We start from the raw sequence: 18,790 nt of genomic DNA, 5'->3' as shown, positions 1-18,790 counted from the left end.
TTCGTTCGTTCGTTCTCTGGGCAAAATGCCATCATTGGCCTGGAGGAACTCTTGGGATTATGGTTGCCAATTTTGGTCAGATGACATAATCTTTCATTACATGACATAATCTTTAATTCCTGGAGACTCCTGGACAATCTAAGTAGGGGTGCCAACCCACCATGGATGAGCTGGGGAATTCAGACATGGGATCTTCATTTAAAAAGCCCCCCCAAAATCTGAAGCCATTCAGTTGTGTAAGAACGCATTTTTACAAAGTCATTTGGCCAAATTCAGCTCCTTATGCCTGCATCTGTGTACCTGAAATGGGGCTGTGACCTGCTCTTGTTCACATTAGTTTTCCTCTAGTTATCTGCCCCTGAAAGATTCCAACAACTCAAACCCCCTTCTCTTTAGAAGAGGTTAATGCAGGAACCTGTAGCTAGTAGCAATGACTTGCCTCAAAAAATTTTCTAAACAGAAGGCCTAAGTGGCATTGACTACCTGCAAATCCTGCATGTTTCACTTGGGAGCAGGGTCACTGTGATAAAGAATTAATCACACATTTCCTAATGCAAGAGTCAAACTCCTAGCGTGGCGTTTTCAAAAATGCTCCATGGTAGCCTTCCTCTGCTCCCATCTTGGGCGTTTTACTGTTGACTTCAGTGGAAACCGCTAAGCCAAGGGCAAGCGCTTTTGTGTATCCCATACATAATCTTCCTAGACAAATGTTTATCATTCTTAGCTTCCCATGCTACTTGAGATGGCCTTACCTTTCTAAAACCATAGTGTCCATGTGTTGAAAGTGACCTCCTGCTCCACCCCACCTGGAAGACTCTGTGAAGCAGCCACTTTACTAGTTGTGCCAGGTAGCCTCCGTTAAGAGATGCCTGCACAGAATTCATATAACATTACTGGAGAAACCCTGGTGCTCAGTGTGCATGGGGCAACTCTGTACCTAGGGTTCTGTGGTAGCCTAGATGCCAACAGGTTCCCAAAAGTGAAGGCTGGTAATATAAGAGCAGGCTAGCTGGGTCTGACTACCCAGGTCCCTCAGAAGAATGGATGGGAAAATGAGTGTTTGCCTATACAGCCTGGATGGCAGCAAAGACTTTCATAACCCTAGCCATCAAAAGAGAGGCCGCATGCATGATTCAGATGGGCTGTTGCTCTAGCCCCTGAGGCATTCTAGGCCTGATTGTGCTGGCAGCATTGAGAAGGGGGAAGCTTGGCCATTACACTCACCAAGGAATGCTGGTTGTCTGAGGGGGGAAGAGGGATGAGTACAGCTCACAGGCTTTTCTGTTTTGCTGGAGGTTTGTGAAGCCCTTCACCGTGGCCATGGTACTTTGTGCAGGGTTGGGCTTCTCACAGGTGCAGAGGGGAGTTATTTGCCCAAAGCCAAGGGGATTTGGGAATTAAATGTTGAGCCGGCTCCTGTGAGTATCCCAGCCTGAATGCTTCGATAAAAGATGAAAAACGTAACTCCTCAGAGCTGAGAGGATTTCTGCTTACAGACTCGCCTGTTTTCCTAAAACAACCAAGCAGCTTCCCACAAACAAAGCCACCCTTCATAGCAGCAGCCCTGCTGTGGGTGCACAACTCAGAGATTAAAGTGTAAGTGGCCCTCCCTGGAGGGGCAGTGTGGACTGGCAGCTAGACTAAAGGAATGGGAGCCAGAAATGTGAGTTCTAGTCCTAGTTGTGTGACCTTGGACAAGCTAGTTTAACATCTCTCCCACCTCTTCTGCACTGGTAACGTGGGGAGGCTGCTTACTTAACGAGTGGCCTGTGGCTGAAATCATAAACAGGGTCTGTCCTCGCTTAGCGATGCTACAGAAGTGCATGTTATTAAAGGCCGGTCTGAATTCTCTTCTGCATATGATGCTTTGTCTACCCCTAGATCACAGTGCTTTGGGATAGTTTTGGGCTAGTGTAATATGCTGCCTATGGATCACTCCCCTGTTTTTAACATGCAGCTACTTCTGGGATCGAACATGTCAGCAACACAAGTTAAGAATGAATTGAGCAGAGGGGCTTTAAGGTAGCAGAAAGTGATTAACACTCTTGACCAGATTCAAATGCGGGGTAATGTTCCTGCTCGTGTCATGGGTGTCATATGACTAGCTGTGAGTGATGATGATCTCAGCCATACCCCTGTGACGGAGAGCTCCAGCACCATTCTTTCTGTGCTTCCTCCCTCCATCCTGGCTGTCAGCTCAGCACTGCCAAGCATTCACTCACCCCCACTTGCCCCCATCACTGCCCTACAGAGCCTGGGGTTTCATTGGACATCTCCCCTCCAGCACTGATGCTTGAGATCTGACAAGCTCCCTGCCTGTTGTGGCACAGATGTAGGGTGCCAAGAATCCAGCTGTTTCTTCTTCTCCATCTTGACATCCCACTTTTGTTTCTTGTGGAGTCTTTCCCCTCACATCTTATCCTTAAAATAGCCCAAGGCTGCACATTCCCCTCAGATCTTCCATGAGGACTAGTCCTGTCCCTTTGCAAAGCTAGCAGCCGAATAACATCCTTTCCAAATTAAGCACTCCCAGAGCACCCTGAATTTGCAGACAAAAAGCCACCCAAAACTCCTGTGCATGCTGTTATCTTTAACAATCACCCATTTGATGCTCAGCAAGGCCAAAGATCTGCTTGAGTCCCTCTCTCTCCCAATTCTTTCCCTGGTTCTTGTAGCAAAGGGAGGCCACATGCTCATCTCTGTTACATGTGCAAATGAGCAAAATAGGAGAAAAAGCCCCTGAACACATGGCTTTTGATAGCAGAACTATTCTCCACTGGACATTCCCAAATGTGGCTGAGATATTTGAATGGAGATCTGCTAGTTAGACTAGTAGTAATCCCCTTTGATCTCCCTTAGTGGGGAGAAGATGCCAGCCTAGAGGAGTTTGCTGGAGCCTGTGTGTTTTGCATAGCCAGGGGTAACAGAGCAGAGTATGCTTTTCATAGTCATGCACTTTTTTTTTTTTGCAGGCTGCACCTATTATTTCCTGTGCGAGCTCCCAGATCCATCTCCCAGGGAGACAGAGCCAGGCAGGCAGACATGTGTAATGGAGTTTTTACTCTCCTCCAGAGGTTCCCCAGGCACAAAAGAGGGCATGTGATCCTACGTTAGCCCATGAAGTGTGCTGAGTGCCAAAGGCTGCAGGGGAGGGGCATCTGTGTTTTATGCTAGGGCTAAGTGCAACCCGTTTTCCTGCAAACGGCAGTGGAGGATGTGGGGCCTTTTTAATATGTACATATAAAGGGTTACATGGAGGGCCTTAGCAGGTACTTGTAAATGACATCAAATGCCTCTGAGTGACAGGCACCAATAAAACAATGGCACTGTCTCCCCAAGTCCATTGCTTCTCAAGTTGTCTAACGTACTAATTAAAACCTGGTACTTGTAATTTATAACAGCACTGCTTTGTTCTCTACTGATAAAAGAATTAAATCTACTCATGTTTAACATGTCAAATAAATACTTGGCTGAAATTTGATAACCATCATTGTTAAACTATAAAACTGATCTCCACATTTTAAAATCTAATTTATCTACTTTTTTAATTAAAAAACCTCCCCAAGCCTAAATTAATGGACTCCTTCACAGACAGGGAGAAAAAAATGTTTTCTTTTCAGAAAACCTCATTTGTAAATCTTCATTTTTGAGTCTCTTATTATTAACTGGGCATTACTTCTTAGGGTGCAAAGAGCTCATTTTTTGAGATTGGAACTGTTAAAAAGTAAAGATTCTTCACATGAAATCGTCAGAAGATGAACTGACTTTTTTTAAATCAAATGTTTAAAAAATCAAACTATTAAAAAAAAGAATTGGTTTTATGTTCACATTTTAAGGCAACGTTAATAAACAATGATGCAAAAATACATTCTTCATAAAAATAGAAACATAATTGACAGGCAATTCAAACCTTGCTCTGTAATGCCCGTATCTATTGGGTGTCTGGGAAGTGGGCGGGCGAAACCCGCCCACTGCTAAAGGATCCCCCCCCAGCCTAAGGGGAGGACCCACAGGACCACAGAACCCACTGAGTTCGGGGGACAACTAATAAAAGAACAGGGACAGGAGTGAGGTCAAAGGGTCATAAGAAGGGAACCTGACGGGGACACTGAGCAGAGAACCCCGGACAGCACCCACTGCTCCTCGAAGGCGTCAAGGGAGCCAGTGGACGCCACCCAGAGGAACTCCGCCTGGATGCGTGAACGGCTGTAATGCCCGTAAAACACAAAACATGAAGGCTGAAGGCAGTCAGAATGAAATCACCATCTTTTGGATGCACTTGCCAATTGCATCCTTTTTGGTGAAGCACAGCCTTCCCAAATCTAATTAACAGACAAAGAAGAATTGAGACAAGTGTTAAACTCTCTAATGATCCAAACTCTTTCTGACTGTCTTCTGATGCAATCAAAATAAGATTATCCACAAGGCTCTTCAAAGGTTTGTCTGTGTAAGGGAAGATGATTGAACTGTTATCACCCTCCTAGGCTCTTTTAATAAACAGTCATTCCAGCCCAATTCTTTTTTGTGTGGAGGTGCCTGGGAATGAATTTTTCCATGCAAACCCTTTATTTATATGAACTCTTATTGCAAATGTCTTCTGTATTTTTCCTGTTAAATTTTCACAGTGCTCTGAAGGGTACCGAATGTCTCGATTTCAATTCCTTTTTTGTGCTACAGTAGAGCTGTTTGATCTTCATGGATCTCTCTGTAAATCAGCCTTTATGCCATACAACATCAGCCTCTGTACTCACTACTATGCCTTTCTTCCTGAATGCAGCTTCCATGAGGTTAAACGTGTGCTTTGATAGGGTATTTAAGCAACTATTGGAACAATTAGCAATTATCTTTGAGAACTCATGGAGGACTGCTGAAGTCCCAGAGGACTAGAGAGGGTCAAACTTTGTACCTATCTTTAAAAAGGGGAACACCGAGGACCTGGGGAATTATAGACCAGTCAGCCTAACTGCAGTACCTGGAAAGTTACTGGAACAAATTAGAAGTACCTAATGATGAGTGAAGTAAGCCGGCCCCTGTCACTTTGCCTGGGGGCCAGGCTCTACAAAGCAGCCTATTAAAGCAGAGCAGAAGGGTTACTCCACCTGAGTGACTGTTAATGTGCTTCGGTTATCCCAAGGAACAGCAGATTAGGTCTTCCATAGCCTTTAGGCTCTGTGAGAAGGGCAGTGGCTCTGAACTGAATCCTGGACTGCAGCAGCAGAGTTTAGTGGAGAAGGTGGGTGATGGGGTGTCCCGCTTGCTTCACTTTTTGTTTCTCTGCCTTGCTCTGGATTTTATTTCTCACCTTTCAAGCCTGTTTTGATTTCCTCTGCTTTGTGCCCCTCCAGCAAACCTCCCTCACATGCACAGTCCCAGAGTTGTGCTGCTGGAGGCAAAAGGAGTATCTGTGTTGGCTGAGGGCCCCAGCTGAATGTTCCAGTCAGCTGTTATTTACACCACATAGTAGATGTGCAGAACCAGGGCTGTCCTTAAGCATACACAGCATATGCAGCTGTGTAGGGCACCCAAAAATTTGGGGCATCACTGGGACAGCAGGTAAGAGCGGATCAGTTCCTGCACACCTAGTGGATGCTGCAGTCCACGGCCACCCAGAGGGGGGAGCAAGTGGGGCAATTTGCCCTGGGCCCCACAGGGGTCCCCATGAGAGTTTTTCGGATCCCCTGGAGCGGGGTCCTTCACTTGCTCTGGGGGCCCCAGAAAACTCTCGTGGGACCTGGGCCCCCAGAGCTTCTTCTGCTCCAGGACCCGCTGCCGAAGACCCGGAGCAGAAGGATCCCCTACCGCCGAAGTGCTGGGTCTTTGGTGGCAATTCGACGGCAGGAGGGTCCTTCCGTTCTGAGACCTGCCGCCGAAATGCCCTTGGGTGCAAGCCCGGCATATGAAGCTCGGTGTGTGTCAGCAATGCAGGGGGTGGGGTGTCTTCTGGGGGTCTGTGGGCAGGGGTGGTGGTTGTGCCCCAGGTCGGGTATAGGGGCACCAGTTGAATAATACTGCATAGGGCCCCATAAATCCTAAGGATGGCCTTGTGCAGGACAGATGAGAAGAGTGTTACGAAGACAGACTCCCTTCCCCGAGGGGATTACAAGCTAGATACAGTGCAATGTTCACTAACATTATAGAGCAAAATGTCAAGGGGTGACCAGCTCACTGCAACTGCTTCTTGAGACCTCTGGTCATTTTTTCATGACAAAACCCATGGCTTTTAATTAAGAGACCCCCCCTTAGAGTCATGGGATTTTTGTCTCCAAATCATGGCTGTGCCAAAACCCACTACCTAAATTATGGTCCATGATGTAGAGCAGTGGTCCCCAACCTTTTTGTGGCCACTAGCACATTATGTTTTCAGAAGAGTGTGGCAGGCGCCAACAATTACTCAATACAGGGCCCACTCCAGGCACCAGTGGAGCAAGCACGTGCCTGGGGCAGTAGATGCTACGGGGCGGCATTGCGTCCATTCTGCAGAGTCGAAGCATGTTTGTTGGTTTGTGTTTTTGTTTTGTTTTTGTTTTTTGGGTTTTTTTGGCGCCAGTTCTGGGCAGTGCAGAGAGAAGCTGGGAGGACAGAGAACACCGGCGCCCACAGCCCGCAGCCCCGGAGTTCTCTGTCCCTGGCAGGTGCAGGGCCATAGCTTCTCTCTGGCTTAAGCCGTGGCCCTGCACCTGCCAGGGACTGAGAACACCGATGTCTGCAGTCTGCAGTCTGCAGCCCCGGAGTTCTCTGTCGCTGGCAGGTGTGGAGCTGCAGCTTCTCTCCCCTGCTGGGCACTAGGCGGGCGCACATAAATGCCCCGGCGGGCGCCATGGTGCCCGCAGGCACTGCGTTGGGGACCACTGATGTAGAGCTTCCCTGTCCAATACTTTTTTGTTAAAATCCTATAACTGTTTGTAATGAAGACCCACCACTACACAAAGCTTCTGAGGAAGGCTCATTTAGCAGTTCTCTTACTGAACTGAAACATACAAGAGTGTTTTGTACCTACCCACGAAAGTTTATGCCCAAATAAATGTGTTAGTCTTTAAGGTGCCACCAGACTCCTTGTTGTATTCATGGAGTATCTTAAAATGGGATCTGGAATCCGAATCTTTCATATCAAAGTTCCTATGTGGTGGCAGAGTCAAAGACATAGTAGATGAGGGAAGGGATAAACATCACTAAGTAATATAGTGACTGGGTACTTCTTCTGATAGACTTGATGGCGTTCAGTATAACTCAACATGTGGTTTCTTCATTTAAATTACTTTCTACAACAACAGCAAAGAATCCTGTGGCACCTTATAGACTAACAGAGGTTTTGGAGCATGAGCTTTCGTGGGTGAATACCCACTTCCTCAGATGCATGTAATGGAAATATCCAGGGGCAGGTATATATATGTGTGCTAGCAAGCAAGCTAGAGATAACGAGGTCAGTTCAATCAGGGAGGATGAGGCCCTGTTCTAGCAGTTGAGGTGTGAAAACCAAGAGAGGAGAAACTGGTTCTGTAATTGGCAAGCCATTCACAGTCTTTGTTCAATCCTGAGCTGATGGTGTCAAATTTGCAGATGAACTGAAGCTCAGCAGTTTCTCTTTGAAGTCTGGTCCTGAAGTTTTTTTGCTGCAGGATGGCCACCTTAAGGTCTGCTATAGTGTGGCCAGGGAGGTTGAAGTGCTCTCCTACAGGTTTTTGTATATTGCCATTCCTAATGTCTGATTTGTGTCCATTTATCCTTTTCCGTAGAGACTGTCCAGTTTGGCCGATGTACATAGCAGAGGGGCATTGCTGGCATATGATGGCGTATATTACATTGGTGGATGTGCAGGTGAATGAACCAGTGATGGTGTGGCTGATCTGGTTAGGTCCTGTGATGGTGTCGCTGGTGTAGATATGTGGGCAGAGTTGGCATCGAGGTTTGTTGCATGGATTGGTTCCTGAGCAAGAGTTATTATGGTGTGGTGTGCAGTTGCTGGTGAGAATATGTTTCAGGTTGGCAGGTTGTCTGTGGGCAAGGATTGGCCTGCCACCCAAGGCCTGTGAAAGTGTGGGATCATTGTCCAGGATGGGTTGTAGATCCTTGATGATGCGTTGGAGGGGTTTTAGCTGGGGGCTGTATGTGATGGCCAGTGGAGTCCTGTTGGTTTCTCTCTTGGGTTTGTCTTGCAGTAGGAGGCTTCTGGGTACACGTCTGGCTCTGTTGATCTGTTTCCTTATTTCCTCGTGCGGGTATTGTAGTTTTGAGAATGCTTGGTGGAGCTTTTGTAGGTGTTGGTCTCTGTCTGAGGGGTTAGAGCAGATGCGGTTGTACCTCAGTGCTTGGCTGTAGACAATGGATCGTGTGATGTGCCCGGGATGGAAGCTGGAGGCATGAAGGTAGGCATAGCGGTCGGTGGGTTTTCGATATAGGGTGGTGGTAATGTGACCATCACTTATTTGCACCGTGGTGTCAAGAAAGTGGACCTCCCGTGTAGATTGGTCCAGGCTGAGGTTGATGGTGGGGTGGAAGCTGTTGAAATCATGGTGGAATTTTTCCAGAGTCTCTTTCCCATGGGTCCAGATGATGAAGATGTCATCAATGTAGCGTAGATAGAGAAGGGGTGTGAGTGGACGAGAGCTGAGGAAGCGTTGTTCCAGGTCGGCCATGAAGATATTGGCATATTGTGGGGCCAACAGGACTCCACTGGCCATCACATACAGCCCCCAGCTAAAACCCCTCCAACGCATCATCAAGGATCTACAACCCATCCTGGACAATGATCCCACACTTTCACAGGCCTTGGGTGGCAGGCCAATCCTTGCCCACAGACAACCTGCCAACCTGAAACATATTCTCACCAGCAACTGCACACCACACCATAATAACTCTTGCTCAGGAACCAATCCATGCAACAAACCTCGATGCCAACTCTGCCCACATATCTACACCAGCGACACCATCACAGGACCTAACCAGATCAGCCACACCATCACTGGTTCATTCACCTGCACATCCACCAATGTAATATACGCCATCATATGCCAGCAATGCCCCTCTGCTATGTACATCGGCCAAACTGGACAGTCTCTACGGAAAAGGATAAATGGACACAAATCAGACATTAGGAATGGCAATATACAAAAACCTGTAGGAGAGCACTTCAACCTCCCTGGCCACACTATAGCAGACCTTAAGGTGGCCATCCTGCAGCAAAAAAACTTCAGGACCAGACTTCAAAGAGAAACTGCTGAGCTTCAGTTCATCTGCAAATTTGACACCATCAGCTCAGGATTGAACAAAGACTGTGAATGGCTTGCCAATTACAGAACCAGTTTCTCCTCTCTTGGTTTTCACACCTCAACTGCTAGAACAGGGCCTCATCCTCCCTGATTGAACTGACCTCGTTATCTCTAGCTTGCTTGCTAGCACACATATATATACCTGCCCCTGGATATTTCCATTACATGCATCTGAGGAAGTGGGTATTCACCCACGAAAGCTCATGCTCCAAAACCTCTGTTAGTCTATAAGGTGCCACAGGATTCTTTGCTGCTTTTACAGATCCAGACTAACACGGCTACCCTCTGATACTTTCTACAACAACGTGACCAACAACAAGAATAGCTGAGTGAACTATTTGTTTCAAATAATACTAGTTGCCAATTTAGCTTCTTTTTGCAGAGAATTTGGCCATGAACCAACCTGGATTTTCTTCACATGTGTTCATTAGTAGTAATGATTCACCAGATAGTTGGGATAAAGAACTTTCAGATTGTGGGTTTTTCAGATTGTCAACTGGTTGCTGCTCTTCATTATTTGTGGTGTGTGGTTGGTCACCTGAATCACATGGCATTGTTTCTGCTTACTGAAAAAGTTTGTCCTCCAGTCAGCAACAGAATAACAAAAAGTTAGTACTAACTAATGCATTGCCAGCCTGAAATTTCAGACAAATAGTCATTCTTGGTAAATCTATGAAACTGTAACTAAAAAGTTCCTTAGTGCATGTTAACATAGCGCTGTTTGTTAACACACTGGTGCACTTTAGAGATCACACCCTTGTTAAGCACACATTGCTGCCTCGGGTAGCCGAGCCTTTACGGCTGTAATCCTTGTCTTTCCTCCACCCTTTGCTTGTCATCCCTTATTGTCTAAATAGACCCCTATCTTGAGAATGCTTATGCGCCTCTTTAACTTTACTCATGTGAATAGTCACACTGAACTCAATAGAGCTGCTCACATGAGTAAGTTAAGGAGGTGCAGAATCAGGGCCAAAGACTTGTCCTTAAGTGCTGGGAAAGACCATGTACGTCTATGACAACATAGCAATGGGGGCCTGCAGTCAGGAATCAAGGCCTGCAGCTGAGCTAGTCTCCAGGCAACTTGCAAGTTGCCTGATTGTCCGCAACACCTGATTGGCTGGAGGGACCAGCAGTCTGGGTATTAAGTGCCAGCAGCAGCAGCTCACTGGCTGCTCAATGCTCATACCCATCACTGTGATGTCCTTTGGGTTTCTGCCTTGCACCCAGCCTTGCCTTAGCCATGGCTCTGCCTTGAACCCCTCCTTGCTCATTACCCTGCTCACTCCAGTCCCTGACCTCCGGTTTGACCCTTAGCTCTGGCTACCAACTACTGACTCCAGCTGGTTCCAACACTTGATTCCTGATGCCTGCTCTGACCACTAGGCTAGACCGCCCTCATCCCAGTCATCTGACACCCACTCAGTTCTGTTCATATTGACATTTGACCTGTATTAAGAAACTTAACATGGTTTTAAAGTGACTCTCATTAAAAAATTCTAAAATTTTATGGCCATGTAAGAGCCCTTCCAGGAGGCAAGTCTCACACTGGTTTTGGTTTTGGATACTATTTGTCTTAAACCCATTTATCTGTAAGTGTACACAAGGGTTTGTGTGTTTTTCAGAAGATCTGCTAAAGTGTCGTGTAATACAATACACAGTGGCTTTGTGCCACAGGTGGCTTTGCCTACCAATACACCTAATGTATTATATCAACTGGTGGCAAACTCTCCAATGACTACAGAGAACCATTCTCTCAGCTCTGGAAAGAAATGTGATGGCAGGTATGATGACCTTGCGGCTGAAAAAAGGTGATGCCCTCAAGCAACCAGGTTCCATTTCTAGCGCTGGCACTGACTTGCTGTATGACCTTGGGCAAGTCATTTAATCTGTGGCTCAGTTTCCCCTTCTGTAAGATGAAGACATTAGCTTTTCCTTACTGTCTTGTCTACATAGACTGTACCCTGTCCAGGGCAGTGTAGCCTGATAGGTAAAACTGGACACAGAAGGCCCTGGGCCCTGAAGAGGCTGTCATTGAGGAGACAGCAGAGGAAAGGAGATGTGGGGAGTTAGACTAGATGCAACTCAGCCATGTGGCCAGCTTAGCCTGCATTCAGCTGCACTCTTAGCAAATGAATCAGGCAGATAGTCCCTTAACCTTTGCATGTCTGGTGCCAAGCACAATGGGTGCATTAACTGTGAGAGAACGAATAATAATGCAAGTGACTGTGTCTGGGCTGAGAAACTTGTCATGTCCAGCAAAGGGAAACCAGCAGGAGAGGAACCATGCCCAGATTCACACAGGTAGGATCCTTTATCCCCTTCTTATGCACTCACCTGCAATGAAGCAGATAATGCTGGGAGTGGGTTGAATCAGAGAGATCTCTCAAACAGCGGGGGAAGGGGGACTCTCCTTTCAATCAGAAAGCAAAAGGAAACCCCTGAGCAAAGGAAGGTGGTGGAAAGAAATTGGGAACTGAAGAGGACAAGATTTACCATGATCCTATCAAAGCAGATTGGGTTAGCTCCCCTGTGTTTCTAAAGGCTTTTATAACAGCACTAGTAAGCTGGTGTGCTTCAAGAATCTAAATCCTGGGTACTTTGCAATTGACTTCAACAGGTCTAGGCTATCACCCTGATCAGGCAAGGAAGACACTAAGCAGTGAGCCACTGAGGAAACCAGTTTGTAGGATGAGAATGCTGCTTGAAAGGCAGGGAAGATGTCATTCAGAGTTTCCCTGAGGGGACAGATCTGTGTAATAGGCGTAGCTGGATGGCAAAGTGCTAAGAAGATAGACCTGGGACTGCATCCTGTTCTTCTTGGAGCCTTTGCCAAACAAGTCAAAGCCTAGGAGTAATTCATTCATGGGAAGAACAGTAACTGCATCAGAGTCCTTAAGCATCAAAGCTTCCATTGTCTCTCTGGTTTTTAGTTGTTAACCAGGTATGCTTTGAGCAGGGGTTTGGACTAGATGACCTCCTGAGGTCCCTTTCAATCATGATATTCTATGATTGATTCAATGTAGTTGCCGGTTTCATGCTACTTGATTTTATGGCTCTTAATTACATTTACAGTCCTTATTCTGCTCATCTGGTGTACTGGATTGGAGCTGCGTATTACTCCAAGCTGTGGTTGTGTCAGCTCTCAGATGCTAAGCAGGCTTTAGTTGGCTCAGTACTTGCATGGTTTACAAAAGGAATAATACCTGGCTCGCTTTTCAGTAGTAGATCTCAAAGTGCTTTACAAAGGGGGTCAGTACTATTATCTGTATTTTAAATATGGGGAAACTGAGGCACAGGGTAATGAAGAATCATGCCCAACGTGCAGGGCACTGGCCCATTTCAGTGCTCTACCCACTAGGCCGCAAGGCATCCAGGCTTTCTGTTCAGGCCAACTTTTGGTTTGGCTAATTACTCATCTAAAAATCTTCTCTGTAGTTTTAACTAGGAACAGTCTTTATTTGCCTGTTCTAACACTATCTCATAGTATGTAGCCACCCACCAACAAAGGGCTAAGTGATCCTGTAATGACACATAGTTTGTATAATCCGTTAATCAAGTTTGTGAAGTGCCACAAGATCCATTGTGTCACATGTGAGATTTCACCAGGCCAAAGGGCATGTTCTCTCTTATTGCTTTAGTGTAGATTCGATTGCACCACAGCCTGGAGGAACAATATTCACTGAATAATCTAATTTATCTGTCAGTATAAAATAATAAAAGATTTTCCCCATTATTTTTTCATCTTGTAGAGCTGAGCAAATGATGTTACCGTTGTTTGTTGGTTGTTAGCGCAGCCAGAAACAGTGTGCCAGCTGCTTTGAGATTAGCCCCATCATTTATGCGATGAATTTATTCAATGAATTATCTGGAAATGTATGAAGGAGAGGCTTTGTGCTGTTCTAGCTGCATGCTTCTCACGTGCAGTACCCTGACTGGCACAGAAATATGGTCCATCACCGAGATACTTATATTCTATGGTTCTTTTAGGGGGAAACAAATCAGAGTTAGGCAATATTCCCCCCCATCTCTCCCACTCAGCTGTTCTTTCTGCCCCTTCTCTTCCTTCACATGGCTTCCATTTCCCAGCAATCCGTGGGCTTCCTCTATTTCCCTTTAATTGTTCGCTGTGCTCTAGGAGAGGGAACATGGATCACGACCTTTTCTTCTGGTCTGTAAATCAGCATCTTCACAGCACTTTAGGGTTAGGAACGTGGAGCCTTTCCTCTGGGTTAGCCAGTCTGACAAGCCCCCTAACTCCTGCTTGACTTCTCCTTCTCCCTCAAACTCAGGAGAGCTGTGGTGCATTGAGGTTTAAGACCTGCGACCACTGTGTGTGGCTACTGAACCTGTAAGATTTGGAAAATGCCACATGCTAAAATTCTAAAAAGCTCGAATGTAGCTGGACAGTGGAGTCCAGATCCAAGAGTGGAATAGGCTGGGTTGAACTTCTAAGGACCTACTAACTGCTCATTTCACTTCCTTGTTCTTCTGATCCAATTAAAGCTGCAGTTAACTAAACACTAACAGTGAGGATGGGATTGCCTTGATTGATGGAATCCTTTGTCACTAACAAGGTGACAAATGGTCATTGAGAGAAGGAAGAAAATGAATTTTAAAAGCATCTGAAAATGGACAATGTGTATGTTGATTGAAAGTGACTGCTTTGAAATTTGTCTACAAAAGTATGGGGCACTGAGCTGACAGTTGGGAGTTCTGAGGCCTATTCCCAACATTGTCACTGGCCTGTCACTTCATTGTTCTGTGCTTCAATTTCCCCCTCCTATCTACTATAGATAGTAAACTCTTTAGGGCAGGGACTCTCTCTCTCAAAATGGGGCACCAATGTGGGTTGGGATCTCTAAGAGTTATTGTAATAAGTTTCAGAGTGGTAGCCATGTTAGTCTGTATCAACAAAAAGAACAGGCATACTTGTGGCACCTTAGAGACTAACACCTTTATTTGGGCATAAGCTTTTCTGGGCTAAAACCCACTTCATCGGATGCATGCAGTGAAAAATACAGTAGGAAGATCTATATACACACAGAGAACATGTAAAAATGGGTGTTGCCATACCAACTCAAACAAGACTAATCAATGAAGGTAGGCTATTAGCAGCAGGAGGAAAAAAAACTTTTGTAGTGATAATCAGGGTGGCTCATTTCAGACAGCTGACAAGAAGGTGTGAGTAACATTAGAGGGAAAATTAGCATGGGGAAATGGTTTTTACTTTGTATAATGACCCATCCGCTCCCAGTCTTTATTCAAGCCTAATTTAATGGTGTTCAATTTGCAAATTAATTCCAGTTCTGCAGTTTCTCGTTGGAGTCTGTTTTTGAAAGTGTTTTTTTTGTTGAAGAATTGTGAGTTTTAGGTTTGTAATTGAGTGGCCAGGGAGGTTGAAGTGTTCTCAGACTGTTTTTGAATGTTATGTTATCGTTCTTGACATCTCATTTGTGTGTGTGTGTTCTTTTGCGTAGAGACTGTCCAGTTTGGCCAATGTACAGGGCAGAGGGGCATTGCTTGCACATGATGACATATCACATTGGTAGATGTTCAGGTGAACAAGCCTCTGATGGTGTGGCTGATGTGATTAGGTCCTATGATGGTGTCCCTTGAATAGATATGTGGACAGAGATGGCAACAGGCTCTGTTGCAAGGATAGGTTTCTGGATTAGTGTTTTTGGTGTGTGATTGCTGGTGAGTATTTGCTTCAGATTAGGGGGCTGTCTGTAAGCAAGGACTGACCTGTCTCCCAAGATCTGAGAGTGTGAGGGGTCATCCTTCAGGATAGGTTGTAGATCCTTGATGATGCACTGGAGAGGTTTTAGTTGGGGGCTGAAGGTGATGGCTAGTGGCGTTCTGTTACTTTCTTTGTTGGGCCTGTCCTGGAGTAGGTGACTTCTGGGCATTCTTCTGGCTCTGTCAATCTGTTTCTTCACTTCAGCAGGTGAGTATTGTAGTTTTAAGAATGCTTGATAGAGATCTTGTAGGTGTTTGTCTCTGTCTGAGGGATTGGAGCAAATGCGGTTATATCTTAAAGGTTGGCTGTAGACAATGGATTGTGTGGTGTGTCCTGTATGGAAGCTGGAGGCATGTAGGTAAGTATAGCGGTCAGTAGGTTTCCAGTATTGGGTGATGTTTATGTGACCATCGCTCATTAGCACAGTAGTGTCAAGGAAATGGACCGCTTGCATGGATTGATCTAGGCTGAGGTTGATGGTGGGATGGAAATTGTTGAAATCATGGTGGAATTCCTCAAGGGCTTGTTTTCCATGGGTCCAGATGAAGATGTCATCAAGGTAGCACAAGTAGAGTAGAGGCATTAGAACAACACTTCCTTAGCTCTCATCCCCTAAGTCAGCCAGAAAAATGTTGGCATACTGTGAGGCCATGCGGGTACCCATAGCAGTGCCACTGACTTGAAATGTGAAATAGTTGTGGGTGAGGACAAAGTCACAAAGTTCACCCACCAGGTTTGGCATGTAACTAGTTCACAAAACTGGGGTGGGGGTTGGTGTTGGGGAAATTCAGGGGGAGGTGTAGGGAAATCACTGCTCTAGACAGCAGCAGTCCACAGGGCCCTAGGCCGGAACCCGGGGTAAAGGGTGGGCCTGGGTTCCCCCCAAAAACCTCCCAACTCCTGATCCAACACAGGAAGATCTCTGAGGCTAGCAAAATCTGCCAATAAATGCAGGGCCCACCAAGGTAGAGGAGGAACTTCATCACAGTAAATAATTTCTGGAAAATTGTTAATTCTCTAATTTTTACCATGTAATTATAAAAAATCAGTTTGAATATAAATATTGTACTTGCAGTTCAGTGTATAGTATGTAGAACAGCATAAACAAATCATTGTCTCTATGAAATTTTAGTTTGTACTGACCTCAGTAGTGCTTTTTTGTGTAGCCTGTTGTAAAACTAGGCAATATCTAGATGTGTTGCTGTGCTCCCTGGAAAACCTCTGCACATCCCCAGGGTACCTTGGATGCAAACCACTGGCAGAGATTACTGAGTAATGTTCTCTTGTCTGTTATGTAGTAGTTCAGATGAGATCATAATCATCCCTCCTGGCCTTAAAATCTACAAATAAACATGTCTAAAGCTGTGTCTACACTAGCACTTGTGTCAATAAAACTTTTGTTGGTCAGGGCAGGGGTGTGAAAAAAACACACAAGTTTCACTGACAAAAGCACCGGTGTGCACAGTGCTATGTCGGTGGGAGATGCTCTGCTACTGACATAGCTACCATTGCTCATTGCAGGTGGCCGGCAGGAGAACTCTCTCCTACCAGCATGGAGCAGCCACACAGGAGACCTTACAACGGTGCAGCTGCAGAGGTACAGCTGTGCCGCTCCAAGTTCTGCCTTAGAAGAACTAGAAAGGATTTTCTTACGGGGGAATAAAGCAGCATGTCTCTGTCACTCTAATCTCTGTACGTCTGAGTTTCTCACATCTAACAGTCTCAAGGGGTTAACAGCTGTTTCTGAGGCTCTCCTGGGCAAATTGATCCCTATCCAGCAGGCCTGGACTTAACATGAGGCAAACTGAGGCGGCCACCTCAGGTGCCAGACTGGGATGAGTGGGGAGACTAGGACCCAGAGTGTGGCAAATTGTCTGCTGCTGGTGCATATGTATTCTCTCTGCTCTAGATGCACAGAGATGGTGGAGTGCTGTGTTGGAGGAAGGAGGGCACAAGAGACATAACTGGCAGGCAGGAGAAAAGGTGAGAGGGAATAACAGAAAGCAGCAGGAGCTGCAGGGAGAGAGAGAAGGAGGAGCCTTTTATGTGCCTCTTTGGCACCCCCAGGAGCCTGGACTGATTAACACCAGCTTCTCAGGGAGCTTCTGGTTTCCTGCTGCTTCCCTGAACCCACTTGAGGAGAACAGTCAACTGAAGTAGTAGGAGCCAGTCAGGCCCTTAAGATGCTGATATATTCCCACACTCAGGCCCTGCGACCAACCTGATTATTTGTCCCCTTCAACTGAGTGTTGAGAGCCACTATAGCTGGCACAGAACAGCAGGCATGAGTGAAAGAAGAAAACGCCCCTCTGGGGCAGCATTCAGAAAAAGAAAGCAAGCAAAGGAAGCTGTTCTGTCTAAGCAGAACTCTCCTGAGATACATAGACACAATGTTCATGGCTAGCCTTCTGGCCCCAGTGAGGATGTGAGTGGTGAGGAGATGCCTGATCTTCCAGTTAGTCACAGTGCAGGTGACCTGGCAGCTACTGGAGCATCCATATCTCCATCTCAAATGGATGTAACCATTCAAATTCACGAACAAAAATGTAGATCAGAGAAGAGTGTGGTGGATGCACAAGAAACAGCTGCTGCTGAGTTTAATTCCTTAAGTCTAGATAATTCAGGACTGTGGACCCACTTGAGCCATAGCCTGAGGGACTTCCTTGTACTGCATGGGCCATAGAAAAACTTCATGTTCCCCAAAGACAATGAAAATAGACGTTTCCATCCAACACATTAATGGCATGAAATCCCCAATGGTGACAAAGTGGAGAGGCCATGGCTTATGTACTCAAAAACCCAGAATGCTGCATACTGTTTTTGTTGCAAACTCTTCCAGTCTAATATTCCAGCCACATTGAGTTCTACAGGAACAAAGGACAGGAAACATTTGGCTAGAAATCTGGCATTCCATGAGAAGGCAGCAAATCACCAGAGAGCTTTCCATAGGTGGAAAGAGCTTCAGATGAGACTAAGGTTAAAGGCCACCATAGATGATCAGTATCAAGAGAAGATTGCATCAGAGTCTCTTTACTGGCAAAATGTTCTGAAAAGGCTCATTGCCATTGTGAGACTGCTTGCTACCCAAAACCTAGCACTGCGTGGCACTTCAGATCAGCTGTATGTACCAAACAATGGAAACTTCCTTAAAATTGTGGAATTGATGGCTGAGTTTGATGCTGTGCTCCAGGAGCATCTAAGAAGAGTCACCACCCAAGAAATGTACACACACCACTACCTTGGAAAAAACATTCAAAATGAGATCATACCGTTACTGGCAACAAAAGTCAAACAGAAGATTGTGGCAGATATGAAGTCAGCAAAATATTACTCTGTTATTCTGCACTGCACACGTGACATCAGCCATACAGAACAAATGACTTTAATGGTGCATTTTATAACAGAACCTAGTGAAAATGTCCCTGCAATGGTGACTGTCAGAGCATTTTCTAGACTTCATTGACATTGATGATACTACAGGAGCTGGTATGGCAAATGTGCTTCTTAAAAAATCTGAAAGATACGGGAATTGTGATAGCTGACATCAGGGCCAGTGCAAGGAAGTTATGCACCCTAGGTGAAACATCCACCTTGTGCCCCGCGCTCCCCCCAGCCCTGAGCCCTCCCACCCATGGCAGCTCCCCCCCCCCAGGAGCCGTGCAGCACCTCCCCACCCCAGCTCACCTCTGCTCCACGTCCTCCCCGAGCACGCCGCCCCTGCTCTAATTCTCCTCCCAGGCTTGCGGCGCCAAACAGCTAATTGGTGCTGCAAGCCTGGGAGGCA

General features: G+C 46.1%; 1 protein-coding gene across 2 annotated transcripts in view; it reads left to right on the top strand.

The window, feature by feature from the left end:
• Nucleotides 1-18,790, top strand: part of LOC127055794 (2-5A-dependent ribonuclease-like) — an 821,333-nt gene that overhangs the window by 148,075 nt on the left and 654,468 nt on the right. The gene's annotated exons all lie outside the window — the stretch shown is intronic.

This window comes from Gopherus flavomarginatus, chromosome 7 (assembly GCF_025201925.1).
Source record: "Gopherus flavomarginatus isolate rGopFla2 chromosome 7, rGopFla2.mat.asm, whole genome shotgun sequence".
In the NCBI taxonomy this organism is placed as follows: Eukaryota; Metazoa; Chordata; order Testudines; family Testudinidae; genus Gopherus; species Gopherus flavomarginatus.
The sequence above is the reverse complement of the archived record's forward strand: the minus strand, read 5'-3'. Positions and strand labels throughout refer to the sequence as shown.